At 46.0% G+C, this 18146-nt stretch overlaps 1 protein-coding gene across 1 annotated transcript in view; it reads right to left on the minus strand.

The window, feature by feature from the left end:
- CTXND1 (cortexin domain containing 1) overlaps positions 1 to 16790 on the minus strand; it is a 58708-nt gene extending 41918 nt beyond the window's left edge. The window contains exon 1 of the mRNA XM_045395891.3: positions 16566 to 16790. The gene's annotated coding sequence lies outside the window, so the exon portion shown is untranslated. The remainder of the gene's footprint in view (positions 1 to 16565) is intronic.
- Positions 16791 to 18146: the final 1356 nt, after the last annotated feature.

Raw genomic sequence — 18146 nt, forward strand, 5'->3', positions numbered from 1 at the left:
AAATAAGAATGGTTTCTACTTTTTTTTAATGGTAGGAAACAAAACGATTAAAATCATGACACATGAAAATCATGTGACATTGGGTTTTCAGCGAATGTACAGTTCTACGAGAACACAGCAGTGCCTGTTCATTTACACACTGTCTATGGCTACCTTTGCACTATGACAGGCAGAATTGAGTAGTTGGGACAGACACTATCTAGTTTTGCAGTCATGGTAATGCATAATGATGTTTCCATCAACCACGGTGGCCCTGTAAGATTATAATGGAGCTGAGCCAGGCGCGGTGGCTCACACCTATAATCCCAGCACTTTGGGAGACTGAGGTGGGTGGATCACCTGAGGTCAGGAGTTCGAGACCAGCCCGGGCAACATGGTGGAACCCCCATCTCTGCTAAACGTATAAATATTAGCCAGGCGTGGTGGTGTGCACCTGTAGTCCCAGCTACTCAGGAGGCTGAGACAGGAAAATTACTTGAACTCAGGAGGCAGAGTTTGCAGTGAGCCGATATCGTGCCACTGCACTCCAGTCTGGGTGATACAGCTGGATTCTGTCTCCAAAAAAAAAAAAAAAAAACCCAAAGATTATAATGGAGCTGAAAAATTTCTATCACTTAGTGGCATGGTAGCCCTGTTAACATGATAGTGCAATGCATTACTCACGTGTTTGTGGCACTGTTGGTGTCAACAAACCCACAGCACTGTCAGTTATATAAAAGCATCACACTTAAAATTGTGTCTAGTACATATACAAAAATGTTACTGGTTTATGTATTTGGTATACTATTTATTGTTATTTAAGAGGATACTCCTTCTGCTTGTTAAGAAAATAGTTAATTATACAACAGCCTCAGGCAGGTCCTTCTGGAAGTATTCCAGAAGCAGGCATTGTTATCTTAGGAGATGACAGCTCCATGTGTGTTACTGCTCCTGAAGACCTTCCAGACCTTCCAGTGGGACAGGATAAATGAAAGACAGATATGTTGATGCTGCTGACCCTGTAGGCCCAGGCTCATGTGAGTGTTTGTGTCTTAGTTTTTAACAAAAAAATTAACGGTTATGAAGCAAAAGTACAAAATTTTAAGTAGAAAACACCTTAGAGAATAAGACTATAAGAAAGAAAATATTTTTGTACAATATTTTGTATAATATGTTTGTGTTTCAAGTTAATATTATTACAAAACAGTAAAAAAGTTAAAACAGGCTGGGCGCAGTGGCTCATGCCTGTAGTCCCAGCACTTTGGGAGGCTGAGGCAGGCAGATCACCTGAGGTCAGGAGTTCGAGACCAGCCTGGCCAACATGGCAAAATCCCATCTCTACTAAAAATACAAAAATTAGCTGGGTGTGGTGGCACGCACCTGTAGTCCCAGCTACTCAGGAGACTGAGGCAGGAGAATCGCTTGAACCCGGGAGGTGGATGTTACAGTGAGCTGAGATTGCGCCACTGCATTCAAGCCTGGGAGACAGAGTGAGACGCCATCTCAAAAAAAAAAAAAAAAAAAAAAAAAAGAAAAATTTAAAACAATTTAAGTTTATAAAACAAAACACTACAGTAAGCTGTTAATTTATTATGGAAGAAACAAAAATTTTAAAATAAACTTAGTGTAGCCTAAGTGTACAGTGTTTATAAAACCTGTACTAGTGCACAGTAATGTCCTAGGCCAAATTCACTCACCACTCACTCAGTGATTCACCCAGAGCAACTTCCAGTCCAGCAAGTTCCATTTATGGTAAGTATCCTGCACAGCTGTACCACTTCTTTTCTTTTATGCCATATTTTTACTGTACCTTTTCTATGTTTAGATATGCTCAGATATATAAATACTTAACATTGTGTTACAATTGTGTCATGATTTTTATGTGTCATGACTTTGATCTTTTATTGTTTTCAACCATTTAAACATGTAGAAACCATTCTTATTTCATGGGCTGTACAATAACAAGCAGCAGGCAGACTTTGCCCAACCGTGTTAAACCCAGTGAACAAGTTCTACCATTGCCTACAGTATTCAGTACAGTAACATAGTGCACAGGCCTGTCGTCTAGGAGCAATGGGCTATACCGTATAGCCTAGGTGTGTAGTAGGCTCTACCCTCTAGGTCTGTGTAAGTACATGCTATGATGTTCACATAATGACGACATCCCCTGAGAATGCATTTCTCAGAACGGATCCCCATTGTTAAGCACCACATGACTGAATTGAACTGAATCTTCCGTTTTCTTTCAAGTCACACCTGGTGGCATCCCGAGCAGAGTCAGCGACAGAGCAGTGGAGTGTCAGAGCTCTCCTTGACCTCTTGATTTTTGCTAACACCTATGCCCATGCCAGTCCTGAAGGCTCTGCCATCTGAAGCCCTTCCCACCAGCTCTGGCTTTCCAGGTCCTCCCTGAGCCCCACAGTCCTCTGTGCCTGGGTCCCTTGTATGGTCTCTTGCTCCCCACCTCTCCACTCTACGCCCTCTGGCGACCACCCACCCCAAATTGCTGCATTAATCACTGTGATGGTTAATACTGAGTGTCAACTTGATTGGATTGAAGGATACAAAGTATTGATCCTGGGTGTGTCTGTGAGGGTGTTGCCAAAAGAGATTAACATTTGAGTCAGTGGGCTGGAAAAGGCAGACCCACCCTTAATCTGGTGGGCACAATCTAATGAGCTGCCAGTGATTATAAAGCAGGCAGAAAAATGTGAAAAGGAGAAATGGGTGTAGCTTCCCAGCCTACATCTTTCTCCCATGTTGGGTGCCTCCTGCCCTCTAACATTGGATTCCAAGTTCTTCAGTTTTGGGACTTACACTGGCTCTCCTTGCTCCTCAGCTTGCAGTTAACCTATTGTGGGACCTTATGGTTGTGTAAGTTAATACTTAAAAAACTAATTCATATATATATATATATTTCCTGTTAGTTCTGTCCCTCTAAGAGAACCCAGGCTAATATAATCACCAACTTGCTACAGCTCCCCATCATCCACAGAGTCCAGTTCCTTTGGGCAAGCATTCAAGGAACACCATGCTCTGGCTCCACCCAAGCCTCCCTGTCTCCTTGTGATGTCTATTGTATTTTTATCTTGTTTGGCAGTTAAAAAAATTAAATCTTTTTTATTATTGATAATTTGCTGTTATTTTCTCATCCCAAATATTCACTTTTGTGCTTACTTTTGTTTTCATAATTTTATATTACTTTATTTACTTATTTATTTTTGAGATAGAGTTTTGCTCTTGTTGCCCAGGCTGGAATGCAATGGCACGATCTCGGCTCATCGCAACCTTTGCCTCCCAGGTTCAAACAATTCTCCTGCCTCAGCCTCCTGAGTAGCTGGGATTACAGGCACGCACCAACAGGCCTAGCTAATTTTGTATTTTCAGTAGAGATGGGGTTTCACCACATTGGTCAGGCTGGTCTCAAACTCCTGACCTCAGGTGATCTGCCTGCCTCGGCCTCCCAAAGTGCTGGGATTACAGGCAGGAGCCACCGCGCCTGGACTGTATTACTTTATTAAGGGGGGCTCCCTGCCCATAAAACCTGAATTTGCCCCGTTCCTCATCTCCAAGTAGGACCAAGGTCTCCCTCTTTCTACTACTCTGTTTTCCTGTTCTGTCAGGTATCCCAGATTGGAACATGGCCTAGGTCCCCTAGCAGGTACACAAGCCTGCACTATTTGTTAAATTGAATTGCATGCTTGACTTACTGTTGTGTGCCTGCCAACAACCCCCACCACCGACCAAATAAAAAGCTCTTAGCAATGGAATCAGTTCCTAATCACTGTGTAGACTGGAAAGTCTCTCCCGAAGACTCTTCTGGAAGTCCTGAGAACTTTCCAGACATCTGTTAAGGGGAAGCTAATTTGGAATTTGGAAGCTAATTTGTTTAACTGATTCATTGATAAGAGCTCTTGAAAATGCATCTGCTTATTGGAGACACTTTGTACAAGATATAAAAATCAGTGGCAAATGTCACATTCAAGGGAAGATAAATCCAGTGAATAAAGACTTCAGTAGCTGTTCATGAGGGATGTTATTTCCTAATAACCAGACAGCCATATGAATCTCAGTCAGAGCACCCAGATATCCTGGTACCTAGAGAATCCCCAGGACAAAGCTGGCTTCCTTTGCCTTTTCATCCTGCTCTGTGCCAGGCTGTGAGGGGGACCCACAAGGGAGAGAAGTTCTACAGAGATAAGCTCTAGTGCAGAGAAAGTGCGGAAATGCTGCTGCTCATGGAATCCTTAAACTGGCATGTGATACACATTTTGTTGATGCTCCTTGCACCCTCACCATCCCTTGTGAGGGAAGTCTGTTATCCCTGTGTTATAAACAAAGAGATGGGGGCAATTACCAGCCAACAAGAGTTAAGAGATGGAGGTGAGAGCTGTGCGTGCATCTGTGGGCAGAAAACAGAAAAGCCCCATGTGTGACTCCCTAGACCACTCTCCAGGGTCAGGATTCAGGAGCTAAGAGAAAAAGGGGCCCCGTAGCACCATTGTCTGAGAAGGATTCTCTTCCTTTCCTGCCTCCTGTTCCTTCTTTTCTCATATATTATTCTCCAAACACTGGGCTTCTCAAACGAAATAGGAACTTTTCCCCTTTTCATTTCTTTGTTCAACAGACCTTTCTACGTAGAGGCCCCTAGGAAATCTTTCAGGACCACCTTCAAGAATCACCTGCTCTGATCTGAACTGAGGACCCCCTTTTGGGTTTCTGATGCCTCTTGGTTTTACATGCTCAGACATGTAAGGGCTTCAGCTGCCATGAGGGCAGGGGCCCCCCATTCTCCTTTGCTTCTCTGCTCTGCAGGGCAAGGTGGGTACTCAGTGACCATGCACAGTGAGGACAGCAAGCACAGCTCTGTGTCCCACCCTCCCCCACAGAGCTGGGATGATGGAATAGGGCTTCATGACTGGAGTGACCCCAGGTGCCCACGGAGTTCATGTGCACTGGCCCTTGGGGGAAACAGCTGCTTGTTGGCCTACCCTCCCTTCCACCCACAGCACCATTTCCTGGAAACCTGCCTAGTGCAGATTGAAGAAAGAGAAGCAGAAACACCAAAGTCCAATTCTTCCCATCCCACCCATAGAAAAACCCACATATGCAAAACGATAAGCCCTTTCCCCTGCCTGGCTTCACCTTCCAAAACACTTTCACGTCCATATCCCACTTTTTCATTCCAATAACACCCTTGTGAGGTAGGCAGAGCAATGAGCATTCCTGTTTTATAGACAAGGAAACCGAGGCTCAGAGAGGCTACCTAGTCTGGACAGGACATTCCTGTTTTATGGATGAGAAACTGAGTGCCTTTATTCTGTTATGTAGGTTGAGAAGACTTGGGGACACCCTAAGAGAGACAGAGAGGCTGCACGAGTGACTATCCCCTATGCTGAAAGGCAGGAAGGAGAGGGGAGGTCCGAAAATAAGTTCCTGCACCGCAGGTGTCCTCTCTGTGCTTTCAGGACTTGATGGCAAGTTAGATGTCTTTGAAATGGGCAGAAACTCTCCTGGCCCACAAGGGGGCTCCTGTGAGCCCGGGCAAGAAGTTAAACAATGTGGACGCCTTACCATTGAGATCTCAGGGTTTAGGCATGCTGGGCAGGAAGGGGAGGCAGAGATATGGCCCCATCTGGCTCCTCCTCAACCAGAATTGCTCCGAATTGTCTGTTTTCTAGATTGGGGTATCACAGGGGACTGTGTTTGAAACAAGTTCCACCTCCCCTGGAGTTTGCAAATTTGCATAAACAATGCCTCACTAGTCAATGCCGAGGGAGGAGCGTGTAAACCCTAGGTCACAACACAGGGCCCTCTGGTAGAGCGGGGCAAAGCTATGCTATGTTTGGTTGCAGACTGGCTTTACGTTTAATTTTGTTTTACCTTGAAAGAGATGGCCCTTGGCGAATTTCACATAAAATTCAGGATTTCTGCTATTGGAAAATTTTCTGGCTACACTGGGGTTGCCTTTCTGTCCCACAATGTGCAGGTAGAGCTGAGCTGCCAGAGTCCCCTTCACACTACTCATGGAGCTGGCTTTTCACAGTCCCCACCACTCCCTATGGCTCAGACCCAGCCAGCGTTGGTCATTTATGTCATCTGCCCAGCCTCTGTAGGCATCTGATTTCATCATCTCATGCATGTGTGGCTTTAAAGAAGTAGGCTGTGAGTTAGAACTTCCAATCTTTGTTGCACAGGGAGGTCAGGAGCCTTGGACTTGTGAAAGACTTGATCTGTGACCACATGAGCTGCAGCTTCCGTCTGCCAACTCTCTGATTCCTTTGAACTACCTCCTCTTCACTCAGGAAGGAAGCCATGCCAAGTGCATCTGCCCGTTTCCCTTGACCCTCCCCCAGAACAGATGCCAGTCAGTGCTGCCAGCCGGGCCCAGCTTTGGGAGTCTCAGGGTCTCCTGCAGGGCCTAGTTGTTGAGGGCTGTGTTAAGCCATCCCAGGCTGGTGAACACAAAGTTACATTCCCAAGTTATACCTACCAAGCCTGGGGTATGGTGTAAGCTGGACATTAGGCAGTGGCTACTCTAATGGGCATTAAGACACTTCCCTGCACAGGGAACTCCCTTTGCCAATTGTCACCTTAGCATATTCTCTGGGTCAGGCCCCAAGAGCCCTAAAAGGGAAGGCATGATGGCCACTCTTGGGGTGAGTGGTGAGAGGTGGGGGCAGGTAGACTCTGCAATGGCAGAGTCTTCAGAGGGTGGTGCCCCAGTAGCTATAGCAGATGCCTTGGACAAGGGGTCAGAGTTATTTCCGAGGGCTAGGCAGGTAGTAACACACTAAGAGAATCCAGACTATTTACCATCATCATCTTCTCTCCTTTCTTCCTGCAAAATTCAGACGCAAAGGCATCTTTCTCCTTGCACCCCAGGGTAAATGATGCTTCCCAGCTGAGAGCCAGAGAGATGAGGCAGACAGAGTGTGCAGATGTGGCTATCTCACACTGGACTTAGTCCACCAGTCACCAGTGAGATAAGTCCCTTCAGTCGTTGAGTCTCTGTGCCCTTCTAATAATAATAGAGCAATGACACCCTTTCTTCTGGGGCTACCAGCTTAGATGGTGTAGTCAACATGGGAGAGCATTTTGAATAAGTGGAAAGAGCTGTGTTAATGGCTCCTGGGAGGAGAGCAGTGGATGTTGGAGGAGTCTGATGCTCTGGGCCGTCTGGAAGGCAACGAGCAGTCAGGCTCTGCTGAAGTTCACTGCAGAGCCCAGGGCTCAATCATCCTGCCCATCTCCTCCATCTCCTGCATCTCTGCATTCGTGGAGGGAAGATTGACTTTTCCAGTCCTGCTCACCAAGTAGGTGGGAAATGGGAAGATCAATACAGCCATTGTTATTAATTACCTTTCTCTCTTTAGAGTCCTTGAAACTGTCTGCTTGTGTGCTGCTGAATGTAAGTAATCCTACTCATACTCTGCTAATGCCTTCTTTCCTCTGAGCCTAGCAAGTGAGATTTAAATGAACAGATGAGGTCTGAAAATTTATGTTCTAAGCCCATATTCAGGACAGTGAGGGATATGCTGTCAAAGGATGTATCAAAGTCAGCTGAAGCTGTAATGATCCTTACATTATTCTTTTTTTTTTTTTTTTTTTGAGACGGAGTCTTGCTCTGTCGCCCAGGCTGGAGTGCAGTGGTGCGATCTCGGCTCACTGCAAGCTCCGCCTCCTGGGTTCACACCATTCTCCTGCCTCAGCCTCTTGAGTAGTTGGGACTACAGGCGCCTGCCACCACACCCGGCTAATTTTTTGTATTTTTAGTGGAGATGAGGTTTCACCGTGTTAGCCAAGATGGTCTCGATCTCCTGACCTCGTGATCTGCCCGCCTCGGCCTCCCAAAGTGCTAGGATTACAGGCATGAGCCACCTCACCCGGCCTACATTATTCTTGAAAAATTGAATCATGAGGAGGCACAGCCCAACACAGGGCTGGCCATGGGAGGCTGGGCTGGAAACCACCTGTTCCTCAGGTGTGTCACTGGCTGGACCCCATTCTTCCAGGGGGATGTGCAGCATGTGATGAGATCTCTAGTTCGGAAAAAGTAAAGGAGTACTCTGATTGAAGATCAGGCAGAATCTCCTTTGAGTCTGTGCAGAAGGCCTCACACTGGAGGGGTGCAAGGTGAACCCATCAGCAAGGACTTGGGTGGCTTTGGATAGTTCTGGCTGCAAGAAAGAGTGAATCAGTCCCAGACACTGCCCTCTGTGGTTGAGGCAAAGGAGACACAAATGACTAGGAATTGTGTTTCTAATAAGTTTCCTGTGGATGCTGCTGCTGTGGTCTATGACCCTGTGGGCTAGATCTTTCCCACAGGGAAGGGCAAGTTCAGCCTCCTAACACCATCAGGCACCTTAAACCGTATAAAGCACTATCAGGTACACAATCTCATCATCTCATCTGCATTCCAACAGCCTCCACTGAGCTGGAACCGAGTGTTAAGGGTTGAGAGTCGGGCCTGGAGCTAGTCTTTGGGTTTTGAATCCCAGCCCAAATCCCATTTATTAGTAACATGACTTGGGTGAATTCATTCACCTCTTTGTGCCTCAGACTTCTCATGGGTAAAATAGGGATGAGGATTAGGGTACCAGCCTCACAGAGTTGGTGTGAGGATCAGAGGCATGACTTCATGGAATGCACTGAGGACAGTACCTACACAGAGGGATGGTAAGACTAACACCAGCGGCTATCATGATCATGCAATCCCTCTATGGGCAACAGCTCATAGCTGAACAGTTTGGGGCCTCTGATACCTCTCAGTGCCGCAGGCATCAAGACCTCTAGGTTCTGCCCCAACCAGCTTCACCGGGCACATTGCCAGTAGCAGGCTTGCATTTACATCGAGACTGATGTAAACATTGTTCTCAAAGAGAGAATTCTGTTCTTTATTCATAAATCACTAACAATCATTTATTTTGCTTAGAAATCTGGAGGGTGACTGGGTTCAGCTGGGCAGCTCTTGCATGGAGCTCTGTCATGCAGTTACTTTCAGATCCTGGTTGGGACAGCTGGCTCCTGATATGGCGGCGCAAGGCTCCCAGAACATGTGTCCCAAGAAAGCCTGGCAGAAGCCATGTGGCCTTTTCTATCCCAGCCCTGAAATCATACAACATCACTTCCACCTCATTTTATACATTGAGGCAGCCACAGAGGCCCAGCCAGGTTCAAGGATGGGGGCATAGACTCCACCTCTTCGTTGATGGATTGTCAAGGAACTTATGGATGTATTCTAAAACCACTGTGAGGCTCTCACCCTTCCCACCCCTTTCTGCCACCACCCTCTCCCTGTGAAACGCCACCTGCCTACCTCTGCTGCCCAAATCTGTCTATCGTTCAAAGCCTCATCTAACTCCATGCTCTCCAGGATCTTTACTGGCCAGCCCCCTTGCTACTGATGGACAACCCCCAACCCCGCAAGCCTCACGAACACAATTTATTAGGTGTCATTCTCACAGATTCCACTTTTGTAATGAAAAATAAACAACACCACCAGAAAAACACCAGGGAGACACAACTGGAGGAAATGCTAACATGGTAGTTATGTGTCGGAGATCATAGGTAGTTTTTATTTTCTTCTTTTATAATTTTCAGTATTCCAAAACTTCCACCTAGCACATCTATAACTTGTATAATGAGAAAAACATTTTTTCCCCCAAAAAGTACACTTAAAAAATAAATGGTAAACATTTCTTGCTCTACATTCAAATGACTCAACTGTTAAGCTACTAAAGCCTTTGTCCTCCAAAGAAGCAAATTTTCTGAAATTCCGAAGTTCAATTTGCATAAAGGTGGAAAAAATACTATGAGATCAAATAAGAATAGAGAGAAACTGCCTAGTGTATAGATTGAAATTGGTGTAATTATAGACTTTTGTTGTGGAAGAGTCATGGTTAAAAGGCACCCTGGCATCAGATCTGGGCTTTGTTGTTTATCCTCTTGTGATTTTCCAGGGCTGGTATGATGAAGATCGGAGCCACATGAGCCTGGACAGGGAAGCTTTGGCTACTGGCAGTGCTGACAGCTGACCGCATCATGCCATTGGTGGAAGCAGGCAATTATGAAGTGCCCTTGTGTGAAACCCGTTGTGGGAGTTAATGTGTGTCTCTCTGTGTTTAGAAGGAGAAAGAGGGCATTCACTTTTCTGCCTGGGCAGAATGAGCTGTGGACTTTGGGGGATTTGGAGTTTGAGTCAAGCAAGTATGCAAAGTGTGCTAATTTGCCCAAGCTGGGTCGGTGATTCTCAGATTTTAGACTCTAGTGTTTATCATGCCTAATAATCTCTCACAGAGTTTGTTTAAAAATATCTGTTACCAGCTCTGTGCCAGGAAGTTCCGGTTCAGGGATCTGAGGTTGGGTCCCTGAATCTGCATTTTACAATGAGCCTTACAGTTGATTCTTTGGGTGTTTCTCTGCTGCCCACTTACACGGAAAGGTTTGTCCTCACAGTCGGATTCAGATGTCACATACATTTTCCCAGGCCTGCTGTGTGACAAGCATGGTGCTGGTTAATTTCACATAGTCTCCTCTGTCAGCCTGTCTTAAAACTTAGGAGGTCATTATTCCTCTTTCCATTTTACCCATGAGAAAATCGAGGCTCAAAGCAGTGGGGTGATATGTCTGTGGTCTCGCAACTGGAAGTGGTGGAGTTAAGATTTGAAGCCAGGTCAGGTGAATCTGACACCAGGAGGTCCCCATGCTCCCCTAGGAGAATATCTCCAGGGTTCCACAATTTGTGAGTCCAACTGCTAAGGTATTGATGACTAGATCTCTCCCCCATTCTTCCACCACCTTAGCAACATTCCACGTGTAGGAGCTTCCTTAAATTGTCCCTCATCCCCATCACCTATGCTTCTGAGGTGCCTCTAAGAGGGGTGCCTTTTGTCTTGTGTGAATAGTCAAAGAGTTAAAGTAAAAGGCTTTATTGCTGGTCTCCAGTGGAGACAGAAGTCCCCTCCTTGGAATCACAGATGAAGAACGCCTCTTCTGAATTGCAGGGTTTGGGTGCTCCTGGGGAAGGTGGGGAGTGGGAGTGGTAGGGGAGGAATTCAGTCGTAGGTCGAGATCTTACCCTTGGAACACTCAAATCCACCCTCCCCACACTAACATAGAAACCCATTATGTTTCTGAGGAGTATCCTCAGAAACCAGAAAAACTGCTGAACAAGAAGACACATTTTAGGAGAGTTAGATTTCACTGGGCATGCATATTGATTAACAATAATTTCCTTGTTCACATGGAAATGTGGTCACCAGGGAGAGGCAGGATTTCCCAGTTGTTTCCTAAAGGTAGCAACTTTTCTCTATTCTTCTGCAGACACTGAGAATGAATATATTAACATTTTAACTGGGGCCCAGGGAAAGGGAGCATGCTTTGACTATCACCACACAATTCTGCCGTACTGTTGATGCGGATGGAACCCAGGTCACTTCTTGGGAGCTGAATCTAGAATGGCAATATGTCAAGTCAATTGACCTAGTGAAAAAGTGCAACCCTCTGAAACATCAGCTATTGTAGAGGGCACCAGACTTATCTTCCAAGAGGAGGGTCATCTTGGGAGCTGAACAGCCTACTCTTGATGGAGAGGATGCCCTCCCATGCCCTCCAGGGACCTGAGGCTTATGGCTATTCCCATGCATGGAACCTCATTGCGGTGCCAGCCTAGACTATGCCCTCTCACACACAAATGAACCAACTCTAAAGTCTAATTGTCTTTGATGTCCTGGTCTTGCAAGTCATACCTGATTCGATGCAGGCAGCCCAACCTGGGCACAGACGTGTTCTCTCAGGCCTAGCATCAAGAGAGCCTGCATCTGATGTGGGGAATCTTGGGGCAGGTTTGCCTGCACAGGGGTCATTTCTATAGATGTTCCTATGGCTTATAGGAGAGGCAGTGGAAAGGGTAAGGAGAGAAAGAAAGGCACATTAGGGAAACACTTTCAGGAGTTTTGCCACCACATTACTCTCTTGGCTTAAAACTCCTCAATGTCTCCCCATTGTCTGCAGTACCTAACTAGATACCATTTCCTAAGCCAACTCCAGGCAGTTGTAGAAAAGGATTCTGAGGCCTCGTTCTGGCTCCAGGGCAAAGAATATCATGATTGATTAGCAATGTCTGCTCTAGGCAAGAGAGGGAGGTGTGACAAATGTATGCCATTTATTTGCAGTTTTCTAGAACACAGGGAGCTCCGTCTGAGCCAAGAAGTCAGGGTAGCCGGTGGGAACTGGATGTGATGATAAAGGCCATGCAGTGTCAGGCCACTTGTCAGCTATTAATATCAGCCTCTAAATAACAGGTGTCAGTATGCCTGCCACCTCTGGTCAACTCATGGTAACCACCTGGGCATGGAGATTCATGTCTATGGAAAGAACATTGTATTTCAATTACCCATGTCTGCCACCAGCCCAGGTTGCAGGAGTGGCAGCACAATTCCCTGTCTTTCTTTCCTTTTTTGATTTTTTTTTTAATTTGGTAGAAACAGGGTCTCACTATGTTGCCCAGGCTGGAGTGTAGTAGTGCAATCACAGTTCGCTGCAGCCTTGAACTCCTGGGCTCAAGTGATCCTCCTGTCTCAGCTTCCCAAGTAGCTGGGACTACAGGCATACCACCACGGCTGGCTAATTTTTAAAAAATTTTTTGTGGAGATAAGGTCTCACTCTGTTGCCCAGGCTGGTCTCAAATTCCTGGCTTAAAGCGATTCTCCTGCTTTGGCCTCCAAAAGTGCTGAGCCACTGTGCCCAGCCTCGATTCTCTGTCTTTTTGACCCTGCTCCAGTCTCGGGGGAACTCAGCTCTTTTCTATCACGCCATCCTACGGACAGGGATAGAACGCCATTTTGGAGTCTGCGGGATTCTAATGGGACAAGGGCACTAGGAGTCAGATCTTTTAGAGGAAGGATACAAAATTCCCATAAAGACAGAGCATAAACTCTGTACCGAATATGAAATCTGTGCTGCCTTGAAGTCATTTACTGAGACCCCAGGGTCACATTTTCTGTCAACGGGAAAATCTGACGCCTCTGGTTTAAATGAGAAAGGTCCCTTTCTTTTTATTCCCCTGTCTGGGCCTGTCCTTGCCACATGAGTAGTAACAACTTGAGGGCCAGGGTGATGATGTGGCCCTGAGGAGAGGATCAGGGAGGCACTTGTTCTGCTTTCAGACTAGATCTTGAGTGAGGGCTAAAAGCAGAACTGGGCTGGTAAGCGGGGAGGGCACCAGCAAAGGGGCCTGAGGCCACAGCCACAGAAACACCAGTGGATGCTCATATGTGTAGAAGCCTCTGTGCTGCAGGGGCCTCTTAGAAGCCTGTGGCTCTAGGGATGAGTGATGGGCTGGGGATTCTGGGGTTAGGGATCCCAACCTAATCCTTCCCATCCATGATACTGTTTTCCTACGTTTCCTTCTGAATGTGTTTTCCCAGGGGCCTCCACCTTGGGGGGACTTGAAGCATCACAGTCACTGGGGCACAGCAGGGACCCTTCTGGGAATGTCCAGCCCTAGAGGTACGTGTTTGAGGACATGTAGATTAAAGAAATCTACAGAGCACTGAGGTCCATAACGAAGCAAAAGGAACAGACGATGGAAGGGAACGGTTTACAAGGACTGTTTGTAAAACACCTATTAGGTGCCAGGCTCTCACATACATCAACTACAAGTCCCATAACAACTCAGCAAGGAAGGCAATACTTCCCTAAGTCATAAACGGGGAAGCTGAGTCTCAGAGGCATGGAAGTTCCAGGGGATAACTGAGGCAGCCGTGATAACTTCCAGAGGGGCCACACTGCAGGCCCAAAACATGAATTATCTCACTTCATCCTCACTCAGTGCAACTGGTCATCAAAAGTTAAGTGTAGCTACATTTTTCTGAGTGCTCACTTTATATCAAAGATATTTTTCTCTGAGCAACCCCATACCATAGGTTCAACATAGGTGAGAAGAACACAGGCTTCAAAACCAGGTGACCCCTGCTCAGAATCCCAGTTTTCCTACCTCAGTTAACCTTGGGTAATTCAAGTTGCTTCTCTGATCATTAGTTTCCTTATCAGGAAAATGGGAATAATAATTCTGAGAATTAAATGATGGAGTATATAAAATGCTTAGTATACACTAAGTGCTTAATAAATGGAACTGACTTTTAGGTATTGATGATTCTGGGGTTTTACAAATAAGATAACTGAAGATAAAAAAAGGTGGCTTGCTTAAGATCATCTGACTAGTGGCAGAGCCAGGACTAAACGCTGATCTGTCCCCACAAATGCCAGTGTTACTTCTCCCCTGATGTCCACAAGGCAACTGACATTCACAGGGCTGATCTTGAGTTGTCAGGAAACACACAAATTCCCATTCGCTGACTCGCTGATTGTAGGAAGCGTGTAATGTGCTTTAGAAATATTTCCGTCCAAAACTGTTCTAAATGTTGTCACTTTTAATAGCAAACTTAACGTATCTAAAAAATTTATGGACACGAACCAGTTCCAGAGCCTTCAATGCCAAAATTCAGAGTCATTATGGTTTTCTTTTACATCAGAACTTATTAGAAGCATTAACCTCAGTCTTGGAACCATGTCAGTTTTATAAACACTGTTCTATTATGGCAAGACAGGATACTTTAAGGACATTTTCCTTGATATCATTTCATTTTCTATTTAAGTCATGAAAATAGTATTGAATTTGGGCAGTACTACACACAAACTACCTTAAGGTTGCAGATTTTGAGTCTGTGCTATAATAGTGTGCTCTGGTAGTGTAAATATTTGCTGGACAAAGATTAACTAGCAAGGCAGTATATTCAGAATGGCTGCCTCTTTCATTAACCCTGTGAGGAAAGAAACTGGAAAGATACACGCAATTCTGTAAATCACAATTTATAAGCAAGCAGCAATTGAACTTCTAGTTGAACTAGTTTTTTTTTTTTTTAGGCCAATTAAAGTTCATATTATTTTTAAAAGAACTCCTTTTCCACCATAACTTTATTTCAAATCTGCATCTTAAACATATAATGGCCAGAAATTTGCTATAATTTTCCATAAGTATTTAGGGTAGAGACACATTATGCTCTATGCATTCATTACCTGCATGCTGTTAAAAAATCAGAAACAGTATTACTGGGAAAACTGGGAAATTAATCCTTTGAAACAAGGATATATGAATGCAATGATTACACAGAATAAATAAACAGCTTACCCACAATTTCTGTTTTGGATAAATGTAAAGTCATTAGTTTCACAACAGTTTTCCCAAGGAGGTAAGATTTTGCTTTTCCTCCCTAATGCCTCCTCAAAGCTGGTATGTATCTTATGCTGAGCCATCCCTGAAAAGGTAGCCTTAATCAAAATCTAATCTATAAGTTACTTTTAAGGCCTTGAATGTTTGGCTTTATGAGGTCTTAAACACACTTTGCAGGTTTGCAAAGACCACAAATCAGATTATTACAGTTCCTTTCAAGAGGTGGCTTAATGAGGGTGAGGGAAGAATAGAAGACTTCAACTCCAGACCCCGGGAAATAGACCCCTTATTTCACCGGATATATATCTTATGGAAAAGGATAAGATTGTATCACAGTGTTCATCCAGAAACTCGAATCCTCTGATTAGAATCAGGGAAGGACTGAGAAGAACCTGCTGGCGGATGCACGAGTGGGTTAGAATGGAACTTCTCCCGACGAAGGCAGCACAGGCATCGATGGAGCTTTTTTCCTGGGTCCTGAGCCACATCCTGACAGGCCACTGTGGCCCTATTGCACACCTGGTGAGGAGATACCTCAGCTTGGACTTTCTAACAGGTTTCTTTCCAGAACTTTCCCTGCGGGCATGGAGACTCTTATCAAATTCGGCTCCATAATACATTCCCCAAAACATTAGCACCCAAGATCATTCTCCACGTCTCCACTGATATGGAAAAATATATGAAAGCGTGGATTAGGGTTTTTGCCATAGATGAGAACAAAATCCAACGAAGACTTGACATTTCTTTAGAAAGGCTGCCACCAACAGAACTTTTCCCAGAAGTTACATCCGTGCTGACCTTCATCAGTTACATTGAGAAAAAAAATCTGTTCTATGTGACTATCAGCCACAGGAGACGGAATTTTAGGCACTGAACTTGACGAGAAGGACTTTCTAACTTTGATTCAGTTTCAACTCACACTCCCCAAACCCTTCAATAGCAGAGAGGCCAAAGATCCCCGAATGGGGAGGCGAGGCTCAGAACAGCTAGGGTGCCTGAGCACAGCACCACACTCTCCGGGTTTCCGAGCCCCGAGCCCCGCAGTGGAATTCGGGCCGCTGCGACGCGGCGCCCGTGCGGCTCCCACCGAGGCTGCTGTCACCTGCCGCGCGGGTCCGGCCCTCCCCGCCAACCGAGGCGCGCCCCGGGCGCAGTGCCGCCCTGGAGGGGATCGGTCCCGGTGTCCACGCGGGTCCCCTCGCGGCCGCGCAGGGCTCGGCCCGACTTCAGCGAGCAGATCCTCCGCCTGTGGCCGGTGACACGCGCGAAGCCCCGGCGGCACCGACGATGCTGCGCTCCAGCCCCGCAGGCGCCGCGGCGGCGGGTCCCGGGATGCTCCCGCGGTCCTTACCTGGCGAGGCCCGTCCCGTGCGCTCCCGGGGTCTTGGCTGGGCCGGTGCCGAGCCCAGGGCGACCGCGGATCGCTGGCTACGGCGTTTTCCGGTGCCGGGGGCGCGGGCGCGCGAAGCGCGGGGGGCGCTGCCCAGGCCCGGCTCGGCGGGAGCGGCCGGGCTGCGGCTGAGTCAGAGCCCCGGCGGCGCGGGCGAGCCCGGGCCAGCAGCCGAGAGGGGGCTCTGAGCGGAGCCGCGGCTGCCCTGTCATTTTAAAGGCGAGGCAGCTGGACGCTGTTCAAGCGGAAACGCAGAGAGAAACTTCAGCCCCCGGAGCAGAGCGTTGGCAGCGAGGGGAGGGGGCTCAAGGGCTCCTTGCAGGCGCACAAACCAATCTGGTCTATTCTAATATGCTCTTCAAATGCATTTTCTTCAGATATTCCCTTTACAGTTAAAAAAAAAAAATCACCCCAAACAACAACGACAACAAAACCCTCTCAAAGCCTTCTCCTGCAGTATGTTTAACAGCAAGCCAAACATATCCATTAAAGTTAGGGGCAAGAGCAGGGGGCCGGTTTGGGACGTCTGGTCAATGCAATTAGACAAGAGAAGGAAATAAGATGTAAAAACACTGAAGTTGTGCTTTTGTTAAAAAATATATACTCTATATGTGTGTATACATGTATATATATTATATGTATGTGAAGCGGGAGAAAAATGATTACTATTTGCAGAGGATGTGATTGTGTAGTTGGAAAGTGCAAACTGAAGATTGTTGAAATAATAGCTTTTCCAAGGAACTGGCAGGCTACAAAATAAACATACCAAATTAACAGTGTTCTTGTGCACTTACTAACCAGTTTGAAAGGCAAATAAAAAATCCCATTCTCACTAATAGCCAAGACACAGTAGCTAGGAAAATAAACTTATCATGAAGTGTGAAAAAAACGCAAAACAAACAACCTTCTGTACTGGGAGACTACAGAAGACTTGAATCTATTATGACACACACCTTATTCTTCGACAAGAAGAAGTAAACAGTGTAATCCTATCATGTCCTCTTTATCTGTCAATTCAATGCCATCTCTATCAAATTCCAAGTAGAATTTTCTTTTTAACTTGACATGATTCTTAGTGTCATGTGGAAGAATAAAGAGAACAGGCAACAAAATGTTGATAAAGAAGAGCATAAGGGAAGCTAGCCCTGCTGGATATTAAAATGAAGAAGTGCTTGCATGCATAAATGAATAAATGAATAAATAAAATACATTGACTGAGTGCTTACTATTTAAGGAAGTGCTCTACATGGATTAATACATTTTATTCATCACAACAACTGTATGATGCAGGTACTGATACTGCTGCCATTTTCAGATAGGAAATGGAAGCCCAAAAGTGTAAGTATCACACCCAAGGTCACACAGGTAGGAATACGGGATCAGGGGTTTGATGCAGGCGTTCGGCCTGTAAAAATATGCTTCTATATGCTTCAACCCCATCACACGACACTGCCTCTGTCACAAAGCAAAAGCCAGCACATTACTGGCCCGGACATGACTGTTCAATGGAATGGGATGAAGAGCCCAGAATTAGAAGTACAT

Source organism: Macaca fascicularis, chromosome 7, assembly GCF_037993035.2.
Source record: "Macaca fascicularis isolate 582-1 chromosome 7, T2T-MFA8v1.1".
Taxonomy (NCBI): Eukaryota; Metazoa; Chordata; class Mammalia; order Primates; family Cercopithecidae; genus Macaca; species Macaca fascicularis.